Here is a 20,122-nt window from a genome sequence, read left to right as displayed (position 1 = left end):
GATCTGTCCCACTGTGTCCCAGCAGGGCACGGGGGCAGTGAGGGACGCTCCCCTGGGATAACCACCCCGGCTGCACCCACACCTCAGTTTGGCTCCTGGGGGTTCCATCACCCCCAGTGCCTCCCAGCCCACCCCGGTCCCACCAGGACCACAGTTCCAGGGCTTCCAGCCTGTGTGATGTGGTTTGGGCTGGGCTTCTGAGGAGAAGGGGCACAGGGAGAGGGATTTGGGTTTGGCTGGTTGGTGGAGGTAAAGTTTTCTTTGTCTCCCAACATTCCAGGCTGATGGTTGCTGTTCAGCCCTTGTAAATTCAAATTAAAGGGCACCTGTGTCTTGGCTGTGGTTTCTAACACAGAAATTAATCTGTTGTATGTGATATGTGTCCTCAGGAGGTGGGGAGGCCACTGCTCAGGATTTGTGGTCTCAGTGGTGCATTTTCCCTTCCTGCCTCAGTTGTCCCCTGGTTCCCATCACCCTGAGAGTCACAATGCCCAACCTGGGCCATCCCCCAGGGTGTGCAACTTCTGCTGGAAAAGCTGCTCACTTTTCATGCGGTATTTTCTGTTCAGAGGTGCTGAGGGTGTCACTAGTAAGCTCAGTGAAGTGAGGGGCTGAGCCTTTCTGGTGGCAATCAGGAGATGGTACCGCTACAGAGAACTGTGACCAAAGCACCGTGTGGTGTAACAGTCACAGTACTCTCAATTTGGGCAGAAACAGCAAAACTCAAGTACAAAATACTCTCCTTGGCTCCTAATTAATGGGGCCTGTTGAAGCTGAGAATAAACCCACGCACCTCTGCTTTCTGTGTGTGCACATAATGGGAAATTTCATCAGCTGCAATATTCCCGAAGACAGGACTCGTGAGATATATCACATGTAAATGGACACATCATCTGAGCAAGGCCCCATTCATCAATAGCACTTGGAAATGCAGTGGAAGATCTGATGGGATTATGTAGATCTCAACTATCCATGGGTGAATGAAATTGGGTAACCTTAGCAACCCCAGGTACACTTGTGCAGCTATGAATCAAACGTCAGCCCGATGAGCTCTGTGCAAAATAAAGAAATAATTCTTTGAAATATTCATAACAGTCTGCAGAGTATTATTTTATCAGGCTCTGCCTATTATGCATTTTGGAAGCCAGGTTTTAAAAGAACCAACATTAGCATTTACATCCCCCACGCTGGCATAAATGCTTATAAATAAACCCAAGATGAAACACAACCAGCAACTGCAGCAAACCAGGGCTCCTCTTCCTGCTGGGGGAAAGGGCATCTCCCACCAAGCAAATATTCCTGCTGGAGGAACAGCACAGAGGATGGGTTATCCACAAAGGTTTGGAACAGCACCTCCCATGATCAGGTTGGATAAAAACAAAAGTTGTACACTGTCCTTTCTCTTGTGTTAAATTCATCAGGCTGCTTTAATGCCAGGAAAAAAAAAAAAAAAAAGGTGTGAAAAGCTGAAAGTCTCCCTTAAAAGTTGATTAAGTAAAGAAAATGTATGGTTTGGGGTACTTGTTATGCTGTTTTGAATATTTATTTTGGATGTCCAAGAAGTAGTTTAAATACACACTGTATGTTCATTTAAAAATCCATAATTACATCTGAATTTACAGAGAATTCCATATCCCTCTGCCCTTGGCTCATGTTCAGCTCCAGGGAGCATTCAGGCAGGTGCCAGCTGTGGTCTCCTCCAACTGAAGCACTGAAGTTTTCAAAGTTCCCTGATTTTTCCCCACGTGGAAAGCCATCCTTTATCCCTGGCATTGCTTGGAGACTGTAGTTCTCATCCTGAACATTTATTTTTAATTAATTAATGGCCACTGCAGTGACCTGCAGCAGCTGGGATCATTCACTCCAGGACAAACAACCTCTGAGCAACTTGGTCCAGTGGAAGGTTGGATGATCCTGAGGGTCGCTTCCAACCCAAACTGTTCTGGGATTCCATCACAAGGAGAAGACAGGGCATGGCCAGGGTGCTCAGACACCTCCAAGCTGCCTCCTCCACCTTGGTGTTCCCTGCAGATGTTCTAAGGTTTATCTGTGGCAGAATCACAGAATCCTACAGTGGGTTGGGTTGGAAGGGACTTTACCAGTTCCAAGCCTAAAGCTGGAACGATGTAGCTGAAGTTTTCCTTGCAGCCTGAGCACAAGAAGTTATGTTGATAATTGAGAATCTCACATTTCCTTCAAAATAATTCCTCATACTTGTGGTCAATGAAAAAACCCAAACATATTTGACTCTTGGGCTCCAGTTCCCTCTTGCTTTCCAGGTCCTGAACACTGGAGAAATCAGATTACAGCTTCCCAGTCCTCTCAGCACCACGTGCCCTGTGGAGGGCTCAGATTTCAGAGCCGGGAACCACCCATTTATTTATTTTATAGTGCTTTAACCCACCCTCACACTTAACAGGCTGGCAAGCTCTGTGCTCTGTTTCTTTATTTCCCAAACAGCTCTTAAAGAATTAGTGTTTCCATAAATGCCTCTCGTTCCCGTTAAACATTTTGGGTGGTGCTGGAGAGCTCAGCAGTGAAACCACCCTGAGAATTGCAGCAGCAGCTCTGGAGCTGCAGCCTTGTTTGTTCCAAATCACCTCCTCCGATGGCTCTCCCCAACGAGCTGGATTAATTGTTCAGGACCTATAGCACATGCTTCAGTGAAAATAAATTACTTTATTTCTATTACACCACCAGTGGCTGTGTAACTTAATTTCATTAGCTCAAACCTGTTGAGAGTGTTCAGATTTCCATGGCAGGACGCACTCGAAATGAAAAGACGCCTTCGATTCCCAATTAACAGAATCGCTCCCTTTCAACTGAAATGAATGTTATTGAAACCAATTAGCATAGACTGGAAAATCTCTCATTAATGAGGGGAGTGTGGGTGAGTAAACAGCAATGAAAAGATGAAATTAGAGAAGAGGCTCTTCTTGTTGGCCTGAATAATTACATGCTTAGTTGCCTAATTGTCTGGTGAAAAGCCTCGCCGTGCTGGTAACAGATTGCCGTGTTCATTAGGCTGCAAAAGGCCACCTGCTGCTGAGGCTCATTTTCCTGCAGTCCATATCCACGTGTTGCTCCCCAGGGACTGCTATTTGGACACAACACTGGCTGTGAAAAGCAAATGAGCTTGCCAATATGCTGCAATATTGTGTCCTTTATGCCAAGATACAGAAGCTTAATATGTCAAATATAATGAATAAAACCAACAGCGATAACGAAGTTTATGAGGAGAGTGACCTTCCAACACGGCCTGGTGCAGGAGGGCAGGGCCCTCCATGCAGATGTTCCTGCCTGGCCTGGACTGCTCCGAATTACGGAGCACAAAAGAGAAATTACAACCGCCACCCCTTAGACAATGGCAGAAGGAAAGCCCACAATGGCAACTGGTAAAATTGGAAACAAATGTGTAATTCCGAGTGCTAAGGAGGGCTCACGAAGCCCGGCATTGTTCCGATTTGCTCCGCTGTGGCAATAAACATCAAAGGCAGGAGGCCTCTGCTCCAGCCCTGCCTCAGATCATTCCGTGTCTTATAATTGCTGGCTTTATGGGGCTTTTAAGCCAGGCTTTATTGCATGGCGCTGTTGGCAGGCAGGAGTCACCCTGGGCACGGAGTTGAGGGGCTCTTGCTCCTCTGTGAGCCCCGGCACGTGCTGAGAGTCCGACCTGCCAAGGGTGGGATGGAGCCTTGGAGCCTGCTGGAAATGTGGGATGTTGCAGGAGTGTCCAGAGAAGGGAATGGAGCTGGGGAAGGGTCTGGAGCTGGGGAGGCTCAGCCTAGAGAAAAGGTGGCTCAGGAGAGACCTTCTGGCTCTGCACATCTCCCTGACAGGAGGGAGCAGCCGGGTGAGGGCTGGTCTGTGTTCCCAAAGAACAAGTGAAAACAGCCTTGAGTTACACCAGAGAAGGTTTAGGCTGGATATTGGGAAAACTATTTCATGGAAAAGGTTGTCCAGCCCTGGCACAGCTTCCCAGAGCAGTGGTGGAATTTCCATCCCTGGAAGGATTCAAAAGCCATGTGGATGTTACACTTGGGGACAGGGTCACTGGTGGCCTTGGCAATGCTGGGGGATGGTACGACTCCCTGATCTTTAAAGGTGTTTCCAGATTAAAAACTCCATGATTCTATGATTCCATGATTCCACGTCCTGCACTGTGCAGGAGGAATTGCAGGGTACAGCAGGTTGGTTCACAGTCACCAGCAAAGAAATCAGGGATGTGTGGATCTGAATATAGATATAAGTATTGATGTACACATTGGAGGGTATTATACTACTGCAACTACTACTAATGAACAGCTGAGGCAACTAATACTAATTGCATTGGAGGGGAGTGGCTGTTCCCTGCTGTCTCCCATGTGGGGACAGGATCTGTGTCCCTGGCGGCATTCCCAAGCCACCCTGGGTGAGGAGAAGTCCTGTTGCCATTTCACAGCACAAAACTTCTTCCTCCGCAAAGTTAAAATACTCCATGCCCGCAGTTTGAGCCCCTCACGATGGTGGCACATCCTGCGCTATATCATGCAGCCCCCATTGTCCCCATGTCCCACCCATGCCTGAGGCTGGATCCACATGGGTTAAACACAAAGGCTCCAGTCGCTCCCAGTGAAGGCTCAAGTGACCATGGGGGAACAAATGCTGCTGCTTTGTCAGATTTTGGATTGCTTTCTGTGGAGAGGTGAGTGTGGAATGTGTCCCCTCATAAATGCAGAGAATGATGAGATTGAGAAATGTTTTTATTGTTGGAAAGCAAGGATGATGTGCCTGGCAAGGAGCAGGAACATGCCAGGTGGCGTTGAGGGGAGCACTGGGAATGTGGTTCCAGTGGTGGAGCCTGCACAAGGCCCTCCACAATGGCCGCCCCACCAACAGATCCTTTTTAGGGTGTGCTGTAGCAAACTCTCCCTCCCTGACCATAATCACGGCCTTTGTTTAACTCCATAAATTGCAGCACAGGGATTTCACCTCAATTAGCCATCAAGTGTCCATTACAACCCCTTTGGAATGGCTCCAGGTAGGAGCAGGCCCTGATGCCCGAGCAAAGGCCTGCTCGGAGGAAGGAAACAAGCAGGCCCTTCCCTCCAGGATGTGCTGATTTCCCTGGAAATCCAGAGCATTCATGAGCACACAAAACACAAAAAATACACAAACCACACAAATCCTGCTCTGAACCAGGTCAGGATTTGCTGTTTGTCTCCGGACAAACAAAACCTGCTGAGGCCTGCAGGCCCAACTCCCACGAAAATGGCGGATCTGCATCTCCTCTCCCTCAGCTGAGGGGGCTGAGCAGTGACCCCAGGGGACAAAGTTTGAGGCCCTGCCAGGGGTGTCAGAGCACACAGAGTCCCCTCCCCAATGGACAGGGACCCCCTAAAGCCACCTCCATCACACAGCTGGAAGGGGATGTGGTTCAGCCGAGCCAGGAGGCCTCACACCCATCTCCCCTCAGCAGTGACCACCACAAAAACTATTTATTGCTGTGCCTGAGTCCATGTGCCCACCTGAGCCACAGCTCTGTGTCACATCCCAAATCAAAATTACAGTTCCATGTTACCCTGAATGATTTTTACAACTCTCTCAGGTTTTATTCTGTGAGAAACCCAATGCGATTACATTATTTAGGCCTCTTGCCAACTGGTTAAATATAATTGACTAAATTAATTACTAAGATCAGTTTTACAGCAGATTAGGATAATTTATTGGGCAGTTTGTTGTTTTCCTAATAGTCTCACCTGATTGATGGAGAGGCTTGGCTATAAATGATTTTTTATGACCGAGAATGGCAAACACAAACTTAATCAGGTGTTCCACTCTGCACTGAGGAAAGCCTGCGTAACTTGGATAATGTGCAGGTACCATTCTTTGGAATGCCTGTGAAAATTTTGAGTGATTAAAGGGGAAAAAACTCAGAGAGAGGCATTTATGTGAAGCAGCTGGTTTGGGGGGCAGTCCCAGCTCACCCCTGTTGAGCTTTGGGGTGATGGGGATGTTGGATGAGAGCTCAGCCTCAGGATTCACCCTGAAATCCTTCTGTACTGTCCCTGTGGGGAAAAACTGGCACCTTTGGAGACTCTCTCTCTCTAGCCAACAAATTTTTGGGCCAAAAGTTATTGTTAGTGACAAATCAACAGCAGAAAATTGAGAAACAATGACCCAAACTTAATTAAGAAAAAAAAAAAGGGCAGAGCCTCTCTGGGTGTGCAGCTGCAAGTTCTCAGATCCCCTCTCTCACCCACCTGCAGGGGGTGAGGCACAGGATGTTAATTTGATTGCACCGACTCCTTTTCATGCAAAGAGTGAATTGTTTTCAGACTGCTGATGATTAATGTGGTTATTGATTAATTGATCAATAAGGCCATGATGTCTAATTATTGATAATCCTTCCCCAAATGAAAGATCGAGTGTAAGGAGTGCTACTTACAGAGCTCAAAATATAAAGTGATTCAGTGTGAAGCCTGGTAATTGAAAGTCAAACTAATTCCATAAATTAAATCACAGCAATCCATAACATTTACCTGATAAATCCTTTGGAAAGCTTTATTTAACTCTCAGTTCTCATTGAGAAAGCTTTGGAGGCTCCCAGGAAAGTGTCTCTGAGTCTGGGTTTGAAGTGCCTTGCTTAATGCAAAACTTTAATTTAATATAAATGTATATAATGACACTGGTTTGAAATGTCTGATCTCACAGCTATAACTGAATATATTTTGCTACAACAATTTATTTTGGAAATTTAAGGATACTGGTACCAGTCACACCAGTGTGTCACCTGTACACCAAATTGTTTTCCAAACTTCCCCTCTAAGCCCTTTCCCTCCCAACCATTTATATCATAATTAGATGGGGGAAAACAACCTCCCTTTTCCCTGACAGCCCCTGCAAGACTTTTTAGGCACTTGGAAGAAACAGAAATAAACAAAACTAGCTTTTTTAAAGAAAGGGGTTTGTCTTTTAAAATCTAAGCATTGGAAGAGCATTTTGAGAAAGACATTCATTAGGAATTTGTGTTAAATACAATGTAATGGTCCCCAAGTGACAGCAGTGATTTGGTTCTAAAAATTGCCCCATATTTAATAACAGCATAAATCACCTGTAAAAGATTCTTCACACCAAGCGAAACTGCTTTACATACATAAACCCCATAATTTGTTTTTATTGAAAAGATTCCGACAGTCGAAGGTTATTTATGTTTTTAATTTGTCTGCACCACTAAATAACTCCCTGCTCGGTGTGCAGCCCTGTGGGGAGCCTGGGATGGGCAGGGCAGGGGGAGGCAGGGCTGGCCGTGGGTGCTGCTTCTCTTTGGGGTGAGCACATTGCACAGAGCACCTCTGCCCCGAGCTGGGGTGCAGCTGACCCCTCGTAGGTATGGAAATTTGTCATAAAGTCTTTGCAGTTCCCCACCAAAGCCCCAGCTCCAGCTTGTTCTAAGCTCTTCTACGACCTCGTTAGTCCTGGAGCAAACCAAAGAAATTGTGTCCCTGAGAGACAAAATCAAAGTGGGTGCCATTTAAATATCATCTGGGAAGTTGTCCTGAAAGAGCATTATCTGTCCTTGGGGTGATAAGGGCAAGGACCAGGCTGGGAGCAGCCCTTCCTGGCGGTCCCACATGGGCTGCTGGCACCTCCAGCTGGCACTGGCCCTGCCAGGGCTGCAGAAGGCACAGAGGCACCGCGGGGAGCGGGGCCGTGCTGGCTCCGGGACGAGCAGGGCAGTGGGAATGAGCCCCTGTGGGGTGTCCAGCCTGACCCGGGGTGTGACCGGGAGCTCGGCATGGGGCAGAGCTGCACTTCGGGGTTTCCCCTGCACAGTACAAGCCTTGTGCTGTGACAGGCCCTCGGCTTGCCCGGGTGGCAGCGCTGTCCCCACGGAGCATCAGCTGGGCACAGACACCCCGTGCCCCCCCAGCCCTGCCCGGTGCCATCAGGGGCTGGAGACAGGCGGGCAGTGGGGTGTGGCAGTGCCAGCCCTGCCCGATGCCATCAGGGGACAGGCGGGCAGTGCGGTGTGGCAGTGCCAGCCCGATGCCATCAGGGGCCAGGTGGGCAGTGGGGTGTGGCAGTGCCAGCCCTGCCCGATGCCATCAGGGGACAGGCGGGCAGTGGGGTGTGGCAGTGCCAGCCCTGCCCGGTGCCATCAGGGGACCGGCGGGCAGTGGGGTGTGGCAGTGCCAGCCCGATGCCATCAGGGTCTGGGGACAGTGGGTGTGGCAGTGCCAGCCCTGCCCGATGCCACCAGGGGACAGGCCGGCAGTGGGGTGTGGCAGTGCCAGTCCTGCCCGATGCCATCAGGGGACAGGCGGGCAGTGCGGTGTGGCAGTGCCAGCCCGATGCCATCAGGGGACAGGCGGGCAGTGGGTGTGGCAGTGCCAGCCCGATGCCATCAGGGTCTGGGGACAGTGGGTGTGGCAGTGCCAGCCCTGCCCGATGCCATCAGGGGACAGGCGGGCAGTGCGGTGTGGCAGTGCCAGCCCGATGCCATCAGGGGACAGGCGGGCAGTGGGTGTGGCAGTGCCAGCCCGATGCCATCAGGGTCTGGGGACAGTGGGTGTGGCAGTGCCAGCCCGATGCCATCAGGGTCTGGGGACAGTGGGTGTGGCAGTGCCAGCCCCGGGTCCCGGCGCTGTCGCGCTGCCGGCACGCGGCACTGGCAGCTGTGACAGCCTGATTTAATCTGCGGGAGCCTCGCTGCCTCCGACCACTGCGCCGAGTCATTAACCTTGACTCGCATAATTGAATTCAAGGTTGATTGCCTGTGACCCTCCTCGGCGAGGTCCTCCAAATGTACATATTCATTATGAGGCGCGGGGCTAAATGGATTGCACAGGGGAAGCTGTAGCAATCAGCCTGCTTGGTATGCGAGGGGCGAGGAGGGCACTAATTGCATGTTAGAGTTGAGGATTAGATTATGAAAAGAGTGAGAAAATGAAGATAGATACCTGTGACACTGTCAGATTAAGGGCAGCCATGCACAGGAATATGACATTGAAAATTTACGGGACTGTTAAGGCAAAGGAGATTTGAAAGGGGGTGGTGGGCGTTGGGTTTTTTTTTTATTATTTTTAAAAATTCCCATATATTTTCTCAGTTAGGAGCTATTTAAAAGCACAAGCTGACAAATGTGTATTTTGAATCTCACTAAATGCTGGAGTGGTTTTGATGTCTCTGATAGTGGCTATAAGGAAGAACATTTTGACCATTTAGCCCCACAGCACCTGTTTGTTGTTTAATACACCCTGAGCAGCCTGGTGTGGGGAAGGTGTCCCTGCCCATGGCAGGAGTGCCAGGCTGAGCTTTCCAAACCATTCCATAACGATTCCATGATTCAAGCTGTCCAGTCAGGACACAAACACCCAATGACCCAGGGGGTGACAGGCTCAGCAGGCTCTGGGAATCCAGCAAAACTCACCTTGGGAAGGGGGAAATGTCTGATCCCCAAAGCTTTGCCTCGTCCTGATCCCAGACCTGGCTCTGCCCAGCCCCGGAGGGAATGGGCTGAGGGAAGGTGGCCACCAGCAATCTTTGGGTTCACATCCATGTTGTTGTGATAGCTGGGTAAGGATTTTCCCATGTTTTGCTGCAACTCCAACCAGATGGGATTTTTTTTCTTGAATTAAATGAAAGTTAAGTACAAAAACATTTTGCCCGCAGGGAATTCAGATTCTCAATGTGCTTTTAATAACTGTTTGTAAAACATTTAGGAAAATCTATGGCAACATGTTTGAGGGGAGGGGGGAAATCAAATTATTCTTGCCTGAGGATGTTATTCTGGTATCTAAACTTTATGAATCATCCTGTGTGGCCCTATTTCTAAGCAGTTACACTGTGCAACAGAATGGAAGTGTCTGAATTTAATAGATGTAAAAATTTTTAATAAAGACATTAATCATAGCCATTGGCTGGAAATCTGTTAAGGACTTTATACTAATTTAGATGTCCAAATCTCTGGAGTCTAATAAAGCTTTAAAAGCCCAGTTCAAATTAATGTTCTTGTTAGAATTGATTGCAATGGGTAGGCCCTAGTTTTGGGCCACCTCTCTAAGCCTGCTCTTGTGTTAAAATCAGGCTTAAAATCACAGAACGGTTTGGTTTGAGAGGGACTTAAAACTCTTTTCATTCCACTCCCTGTACCATGAGCAGGGACACCTTCCACATTTCTGGAGGTGGAAGCTGAACACCAAAATCCCAATCCAAATGTTTTGTCAGCATCACAGGCTTGTTGTTAAATAGAGAAATTCAGGTTGCAAATGGGGCAAAAGCTCATGCAGGTTTTTATCCCACTCCTACCAAAGGAGGTTTTGCGGAAGCTTTTCCCCTGCTATTCCCAGTTCTTGTCATTCCAGGTGTCAGGGGAGGCTGTGAGCACCTATTGATGGAAGGATGAGGGAGAAAGCACCCAAATGCCTCCACACAGGTGTAACCTGTGCCTTTCCCAGGCAGCAATCTCACATTTTATGCAAAAAACCCTCTTTTTTTGTGTAAAAAACAAACCCTGGAAAGCTGCAAACAGCGTGCAGATCTCCTGGGATCTCTCAGCTTCCCCTCATCAAGGAGCAGAGCTCTTCAGCCAGGCTCCAGGTCACTCCCTGCTCAGGGCACTGGTCCCTCAGCCACCTCTCCAGAACAGCAACTCCATTAATTTAATTAAATTCCCAATGTTCAGACCTCATAGTGTTGTAATAACACGGAGGTGGCAGCACATCCCCAGGGATCTGAGGTGGCAGCACATCCCCAAAATCTCAGCCCTGTGAATTGCTGGGGTTTTGGGGGTTCTGATGTGTTGAGGACATAATTAATGGGATAACTTTTCGCTTTCCATGGCAGGGCTCTGTCCTGAAAGGAGGGCTTCTCACTAAATGATCTGTCAGGACCACTGCTGGGTGGGTATGAGCAGAATTTTTATGTCCCGCTCATTAAATTACCACGGGCTATGACTTTCTAGGCACTGGAAGTCAGGGGAAATCGTTGCTGACTGACAATCTGGGATTGCAGGTTACCAACAGCTGCCTCAAGTTGAATAAGACTGACAAATGAGTGCTCCTTGCACAGGCCTGTAATAAAATCACCCTGCGACGTGGGGGTGTCTGTGCAGGAGGGTGGTGGCACCCACAGAAGGAAGAAAGAGTCGTTCATTCACAGGGGGGAAAAGAGGAAGTTTCTGAAGTGCTCAGATTCAGCAGCAGCACGTTGCTCTGTGGAGTAGGCAGTGAGACAGCTAAAATCCATTTGTCTCCAAAAATCCCTTTGATTTGTTTCAATTTATGAATGAGCTGCGGAGAGCAAGGCAAGAGCCCAAGGAATGTAAATGAAGTGGCTGTGCCATGCTCTGTGAAAAAGGCCCCCAGACATCTGATGAAGGAAATTTTCTGTGAGGAAAACCCAGTTTGTTGGCATTTTGTGAATCCTAAAAATACCCCAAGACAAATAGTCTAACTCACTACTGCTGAAATTTCATTTACTTACCAACCACACTAATGAGGCACTGCAGAGGGACTTCTAATTAGATCCACTTTATTCCTGTCACTGAAATTAATTTATTTGCTTCAGCTCCTAGAACTAGTTTGATACTACCCTGATTTTTAAGCTGGGCTGTACAAAGCTGGGGCTGGCTCTGATGTTTACACCCTCTGACACAAGGCTGGAAGTGCAGGTTCTGCTGCTGGGCTGGTCCCAAGCAGAAGCTCTTTCTCAGCAGGTTTGGAGCATCCCTGAGCTGAGCAGGAGCCAGGGGAGCTGCAGCCCTGGGCTGGCTGTCCCCCGAGCCCGGGCAGGGCTCTAAGTAAGCACTAAAGCAGCAATATTGTGCCACTTGGCGATTTCCTGCCTCATGCATATTCAAAGAGGGAAGAGGCTGCATGCATAATTCATCAGCCATTACAATTGCATTATACTATTTATACTATTACTCCGGGAGCTGTTTAAATTAAGGGTTACAAATGGCTCGTTTGTTTTTCCCAGCCCCTCCAAGCTGCTGGGAGGGCTCTGGCCAGGGCCGGGGGCACCGAGGGGTCCCCAGCCAGGGCACCCAGGAACTTTGCAAACTTTTGTCCCTCTGGGATCTGATTTTACAATGAATGGAGTCTCCTGGGGGAAAGCCCAGCCCGGGGGTCCGGGAGAAGCTTGGTTGGGACTCTGGGAATGCTGAATAAATCACAGCTGTGACAGTGACATGAAATCCTCTTCACACCCCAGTAAAACTCAGAGAAGCATGGGAAACCCTCAGCTGGTAACTAATTGTCAACTAACTGCTAAACCCCAGGTCTGGCTGCACAGATTATGACTCTTGGTGCCTTTCCAAACATTATTTTATTAATATGAATAATATATTAACTATTGAACAGTCTGGACTGCATCCAAACCACTCTGTTGTAAGTGCTTTGCTAAGACTTACCAAGGATATTTACTTCTCTAAACAACAGGCAACATTTGTATCGGTTTTGGTTTTATTATTGTTTTACTAAATAGTTATGAGAGCACCAAGTGGGGGATCTGAAGATTTTTAAAACGATTTGAAAGATAGTCCATAAAGTGCTTTACATCTTGGTGAGTTTAAAAGGTGAATTACTGTTCTTTAATAATTTAAAGAAAACCCTCCAGAATGCATTTTTAAATGTATTTCCAGCTAAACACAGGATCCTGTCCTGGGCTCTCATCACCAGGGGATCACGTCAGGATGAATCACAGCAGTCAGGGCTGTGTAATTGAGAGCAAAGCTGCCAAGGGAAGAGCTGCTCCCCAGGGACAGCCAGCAGATACCTCTGTTCATTACCCTGTGCCCAGGTCACAGGCCAGGGACAGATCTGATTTAGATACGAGTTAAAATTCAATTTCTCCAAGTTTACTTAAAATTACTGAGTTCTGCAAACGCTTTTCTAGAGCGGTGGGGCATTAAACTGAGAGAGGTTTAGATAAGATGTTGGGTTAGATACCCTTTGTGGTGGGAGGTCCCAGCTGGAGTTTGGCAGCAGAAGCTGGACCCAATGATCTTTGTGGGTCCCTTCAAACTCTGGTTACTCTGTGATTCTCTGATTCTGTGAATAGGAAGGAATTCCTGGCTGAGAGGGTGGGCAGGCCCTGGCACAGGGTGCCCAGAGCAGCTGTGGCTGCCCCTGGATCCCTGGCAGTGTCCAAGGCCTGATTGGATCAACCTGGGATATTGGGAGGTGTCCCTGCCCAAATCAGGGGGTTGGAATGGGATGATTTTTAAGGCCCCTTCCAACTCAAACCATTCTGGGATTAACAGATCACCCCCACTCCCTGCAGACCTGCAGGACTCAGGGATCACACAGCAACAGGAGAATGAAGTGAAACTGGCTGTGACAGGAGGCCCTCTCTGAGTCTGCAGGGTCAGGAGAGACCCGGCCCTTCCCACAGCATTTCCCAGCCAACCTTGGCAACGGATGCCAGGAGCCCACAGGGGCACCCCAGAGCTGTTCCCCAGCCCTGGCAGCATCCTTGCCTCCTCCTGCTCCATCGAGGGGGTGGCTCCCACATCACTTTAGGGCTGGTTCCCACATCACTTTGGGGCTGGCTCTCACATCACTTTGGGGCTGGCTCTCACATCACTTTGGGGCTGGTTCCCACATCACTTTGGGGCTGGTTCCCACATCACTTTAGGGCTGGTTCCCACATCACTTTGGGGCTGGTTCCCACATCACTTTGGGGCTGGTTCCCACATCACTTTGGGGCTGGCTCTCACATCACTTTGGGGCTGGTTCCCACATCACTTTGGGGCTGGCTCTCACATCACCTCGGGGTGGCTCCCACATCACTTTGGGGGTGGCTCCCACTCCACCTCCCCTTCACAGCTGAAGCAGTTTTGCTGTCCAGCTCATTCCCATTTCGCTGCCCACCCCCAAACTGGCTGTGACACGGGCATGCACAGCTCTGAGCATCCCTCGGGGTGACCCCCAGCCCAGAGAGTTTAACCCTCACCAAGCTGTGCAGACATAAAAGACACCTCTCAGTTACAAACTCTCAAACTCCCTCAGACTTGCATTAACACGTCCCTAAGTGTGTTTTTTGCCCAGCAGACCCTTCAGGAAGGTGCATTTTGCCTTCCTCGAGTTTCTGCATTTTCCTGCCTGGCGGGGAGATGCCGTTTCACCTTTCCCACACGCTGGGGGTTGGGCTGGAGGGGACAGTCCCTCCACGGCGGGGTTAAGGCAGGGAGCTGCCTGCCCAGCAATGAGGATCCTCTTCCAGACAGCCCATCATCCACTAATGGGACTTAAGACAGTTGCTGCCTCATCGGCAGGAGCGTAATGATCGCTGGGCAGGGAGAGACCCATTATCCATCATCCATCCTTCTCCTCTGCCTGATGATAATGATTTCTTAGTTCAACAGTGGTGCACTGGGACCTCAGTGCTTTGTGCACGACTGGGGTTTAATATCCTGATCAAGACAAATACAGATCGTGGTCGGGCCATGGGGCCACTGCAGAGGACAAAGCCAAAAGGCTCCCTGGAAAACTCAGAGGATACACAGGAGCCTGAGAAAACCTGAGGAGTGCCTGTGTTTTGTGCAGTGAGGAGAAAGTCACTCCCTCCCCCCACAGCACACAACTTTGAGATGAGGATTTGAGTGTAAAGAATCCGATCACCAGGCTGAGGAAAAACCTAAAACCTCTTGAAAATGTATTTCTACTTCCCATTTCATTCTCTTCAGCTGTTACTCTCCAGCTCAAATAATTCTATAATTCCATTGATTGAATATTGTCTTTTCAATAATTAGTACTCATGGATTTAAGCTGAAAGAGTGTAGATTTAAATTGGATATTGGGAAGGAATTCCTGGCTGGGAGGGTGGGCAGGCCCTGGCACAGGGTGCCCAGAGCAGCTGTGGCTGCCCCTGGATCCCTGGCACTGCCCAAGGCCAGGCTGGACACTGGGGTTGGAGCACCTTGGGACAGTGGGAGGTGTCCCTGCCTGGCAGGGGTGGAATGAGATAATTTTTAAGGTCCCTTCCCACCCAAACCACGGGCATTTGCACCACGGTGCTGGTGAGCAGTGTCACGGTGGTGCTGAGCCACCAGGGCCGTTGTCCCCAGCCACAGCAGCTGTACTCATCACTGGCAGGGAGAGGGTGAAGCCATCGCACCAAACCCTCCCTGCCACTCTCAGCAACTTCAAGTCCAATAAAGATGCTCAAAAGAAAACACAATAGCAAGAGCGGAGCCGCCGCTGGAAATTAAATCTGAAAGACGAGTATTTATTCTTGTCGGGGCTCCTCGAGGAGCGCGGGCACACCGGCAGCATGTTAAACACTGCTCAGGTTCAGCCAGACAAATGTCCAGGCAGCTCTGCTGCAATATCCATTTGAAAGGAGCTTAGTGCCACGAGCCTTTCATCTCAATATTCCTGAGGCCGGATTTGAAAGTGCTTAAGGTTAAATATTGCTCACTCCTGGAAAGAACAGCTCCATCTGTCTCGTAAAAAAAAAAGCTTTCAGTCTTGGAGGAGCTCAGGGAAACTCACCCATAAACACGGTCAGGAGAGGCTGCACAGGCAAATCCTGTGGGCCCTGTCCCAGGAGTAATTAGCCCCTAAAATTGAGCAAGGATTAATCCAAAATACCTTATATACAAAATATAATCCGTACTTTATGTGGGACGAGTGACCTGCCTGAGTCAGTGCTACACAGCTGGATCCTCTCATCTGGGCATCCTGAAGAGTGAGGCAAGGCGAAAAGTCCCATCTGATGCTGAAGGATCCCAGAAAGGCACTCCTGACATGGTCCCTGGCTTCAGGACAGAACCTCTGGGTGCTCCTGGCCGGCTGGAAGCTGCCACAGCATCTCAGAGGTGCCAAGAGACTCACGGGCTGCTAAATACCCAATTCACTTTTGAAAACCGGATTTAAGCAGCTGGTTTTGAACATTTGTGGTAAAAGAGAGACCCGAAATAGCATTGTGTGATTTGGGGTGAAGTGCCCCGAGGCCTGGTGATAATAATTGTAGTGCTCTTTAAAAAGAAAAATGACATTTTATTCAAGGCGGTGAAAGCCGCTGACGACATCCCTGGGGAGCTGGGGAAGCTTTGGAGAGGAGGAATTCTGTCTTTTCAGAGGCTGACAAATGACAGGCTCAGCAGCCTGGAATGTGTCTCCTGGAGTCCTGGATCAGACACAGAGTGACAGTGACAGTGCCCTGGGCCCGTGGTGACCACAGGGACCATGAGAACCCTGGCCAGCAGCTGGAAAAGCCTTCGAGTTTTCCAGGGGAGCTGCTAGGAAACTCTGCTTTAGGAATCACTCCCTGCTCATCGTCGGGGAAGGAGCTGAGGTGGGTCCTGCTGGCAGGCTGGGAAGTGTGGCTGCTTCTCCTCTCAGGTGTGAATCATCCCCAGGATGTCCCAAGGCCAGGAGGGGAGGTCTGAAGGGTCCCAGTCCCTGCTGCTGAACAGGTTTGTTGGAATAAAACTGATCCCAAGATTAAGCTGCGTTTAGATGGCTCCTCATTCTGTGAAAAATACTTTATTGTGCAGGTTCTCCTTCAGTTTGAAACCTCTTCCCACCGCCATCCTCACTCCTGCTTCATTTCCCTGCTCTGCTCAGCCCTGTAAGGTCCCAACACGACCTGGGGTCTTTTTAACCCCCCCAACTCCAGTTCAATGATTGACTGGGAAGATGGTGCCGCACTGGTCACTCCACGTTGCCAGGAGAGGCTTCCAAGGAAAACTGACTTTTAATGTATTGATCGCTGCTATTTGATTACACTGGGAAAAAGGTCGGAGAGAAAATGCCAATAACGGTGCAAAACTTGAAAGCAAATTAATGCTTTTCCATCGTCACCCTCTGCCTCCCCCTAGCATCACAGAGCAGCGGGAGCAGAGCCTTGCACAGAGATTTTATGGTGAGGACTTCTCCTTCCCACTGCAGGTGAAGCAGGGAGATGTGTGGTCTGGTCCTGATTAAATGGCCCCACTCTGTGCCCAAGGGTCACACCACTGAGGTATGGGTGCTGGGACAGCTCCTCAATCCCATGGACACAGGAAAAAGAGTGCCAGGAACCCAAAACCAAGACACATTTTCAAAATATTTTCAAAATAGCTTTGAAAGAAGGGCTCTGATATTTTAAGTGACTCAAGAAGAACAGAGAATCCCATAAAATCCAGAGGCACCCGCACCATGGATGTCCTTCAGCAGAAAGATTATCCTGGACATTGGGATGTTCATCTGGAGCCACTGCCAACCCACGCTCACCCAAAGGGGCTCTGTGGGGGAAAAATAAATCCAGGCAGGAGGACCAATGAGAGATCTCGCATAAACACACAAAAGCGACCCAATCAATACCAATAAACTCTTTCAGATGGTGATTAATTAATAGCAATTAATTTTGAAAAGAAGAAGATATTGACTTAAATTGACAGAGGGGCTAACCTTTGAGCAATTCTGAGAAAACATCTTTAAAGCACAGTGATTAAGTTGTAGAAAGTAATAAAAGGGCTACACTGCCTCCAGGACGAGCTGAACCCAGCTTGGGAGCGGTGTCAGGAGAGCTCTAATTAGACGTTGCAGCTTGATAAAGTAAATTGATTAGCTTGGCTCTGCCAGGTGGGATTTAAACAGGCATCTCAGTTTGGAATGTGTCCTCTGTGCCAAGAGAGCCAGATTCTGGCAGATCATTAAAAATGCCAAAAGCTTTGCAGGCTGGATGTGCTGCAGCAAGGGAGGCTCCGTGGTGTCCCTGGAGTGAGATGGTCCCTTCCAACCCAAACCATTCCATGGGTTTGTGATTCTGTGACACCTCACCTCCTGAGAGGTCACAGCCATTCCAAAACCTCCTTATTCATGGGAGAACAAGTGTCCAAATGTCCCCACGTGGATGCTTCACAGGAAGGCATCCCTGCAGGTGCCCTCGCTCCTCAGAAGGTTTTGGCAGCCTTTCCTTCTGATCCAGGCACAGGGATTGGTGTCTTTGAGCGAGTGAAGCTGCAGAGTCCAACCTGGGTTGGGCTGGGGGTGAATTAAATTATTTGTGAGCTGGTGTTAGAGACATGAGGCCTAAACTCTGCTCTGACAATTTGCTGATAATTAATTACTCATAATTGGTTGTTGTGGGGCCGCATGTGGTGATGGCCAAGCGGGCAGAGCCCATGGCCACAGCAAACATGACTCAGCCCTGGTTTTCGGGCTTCTCATTTTCCTGGGAATGTAAATTATTGAAACCCTCCCGGAAAGGAGACAGGGACATCTGGTAGCTCTTTGTGGTGGGATCAGGAGACACAACAGCTCAGCAGGTCAAAATTGTCTTCTGAAGGCCTTAATTTCTTCTCCCTTCTCTTCCTCGACATCCTGAAGTCCTGGCAGATCATTTGAAGGGAGTCCTAACCATAATCAAGCAAAACCAATTTCCCAGCCTTCATGAAATGCATCCCCCAGAATGACCCTCCATCACAACAGGATGCTCAGAAATTCCTGAAATCTGCTCCTGCTGGGAGCTCCCCCCAGGCAGGAGAGCCCAGCTGTGGGTTTTCCAAGGAAGAGGCTGTTTCTTTTTTAAATAACTTTGCTCTACCTTTCTTCTTGAGTGGAACAACAATTCAGGAGCTGAAGGAAATGGTTAATCACAGCCACGTTGTCTGGGATGCAGCACGTGGGCTTGAGCATTGTCTGATCACTCTGTGGGCTTGGAAAAATCATCTCCTCTCCCAAAATGTGCCATTTTTAGCGGGTTTTTACAGGTCTGGTGAGCTCCTTCAGAGCTGGCACGGAGCTGTTTACTAACAATTATTTCCAAACAGATAATTAAAAGCCGATTTCGATAAACACCTTAAAAATAGAGGCATTCTAGAAACCTTCTCAGCTTGTTTTGAAATAGCTCTTTTAAATGTTAGCAGATGAAAACATCATCCAGCAACAGGGAGCTGGGCCCTGTTTTGAAAAACAAATAGCAGTGATTGGATTCAGCTGTACAACAATGGGAACGCTGGAAAAGTCCAGCCAGGGCTTCACCCCCACGGAAGAGCCCCGTCCTTCCCCCCAGCTCCAGGGCCACAGGCAGAGCCCAAGAGGTGCCAGAGCCTCGTGGAGAACCCCTTGTCACCCTTGTTCTGGGCAAAATAAAGCCATTTCTGTTGGCAGAGATTTGGGAAGGATCCCGAGGCGTGATCGGGTTTCTCCCTCCGAGCTGAGAGGCTGAAGACAGCTCTGTCTACAACGGCTCGTGGAGCAAATAATTATTGAGGCTGAGGACCTAAAATGACCTTGCAGAAAGAAAAAATTGTTATGGCAAGGGAGAAAAACCCACCCCAAGAGGGTCTATTGTTAATGGCTGGCACCATTATAAAGTTCACAATTGGTAACTTATTTAAAGATTATTTTTGCCCGGATTTTTTGTGCTTTGTGCAAATCTGACTTGAAAGGAATGCCATTCTCTCAGCTCTGTCCCAACACTGGTGTTTGCAGCCATGAGCAGCCCCTAAACTTGTATTTCAGCACTAAAGACAATTGCAGAAGCAGATCCAGATTCTGATACGACTTTTTAAAAACAAATAAACATCCCCCAGTGGGATTTGCAGCCCGTGGCTGCAGGGCCACGCTGATGAGTGGGAGCTGGAAAAGCTCATTTCTGGGGCTCACTGAGGCACACAGGGAACCAAACCAGTTCTTGGCTGTTCCAGCAGAGAGAGAGAGAAGAAAGCCAAATGCAGGCTCCGAAAATGAGATGAGGTTTTTAGATTTCTCTCGATATTATTAATCTACAATGCTGCCTTTTAGCACTGTTGACCAACATTTTCATACAATTAAAGCTGGTGCTGCTCCCGACAGCTCGGGAGCGATCAAGAGTTGATTTTGGTGTTGCATTTTGACACATTAGTGGGTGAGGACAATGCTGCATCCCACTGGAGTCAGCCAGGAGGTTTCTTCTTGCTTGTGGGGCTGGAGGAGCAAGAGTGAGACCTCAGCCCTGGGGTCCCTGCAGGTCATGATCCTGCAGCAGACCCCCAGTGAGCCACTTCCAATGTGGTGGAGCCTTGAACCATGAAAAATGAGGAAAGAAAGAAAGGAAAAGAAAAGAAAGAACCTAATTGAAAGAACAGAACATTGGACTGTTCTAAATGTCAGTTTATCTCTGTTTTAAATATCAGTCTAATTCAATTTTAAATGTCAAGGCCTGA

The sequence above is a fragment of the Ammospiza caudacuta genome, chromosome 11, assembly GCF_027887145.1.
Source record: "Ammospiza caudacuta isolate bAmmCau1 chromosome 11, bAmmCau1.pri, whole genome shotgun sequence".
Classification (NCBI taxonomy): domain Eukaryota; kingdom Metazoa; phylum Chordata; class Aves; order Passeriformes; family Passerellidae; genus Ammospiza; species Ammospiza caudacuta.
Note: the sequence above shows the minus strand (reverse complement) of the source record.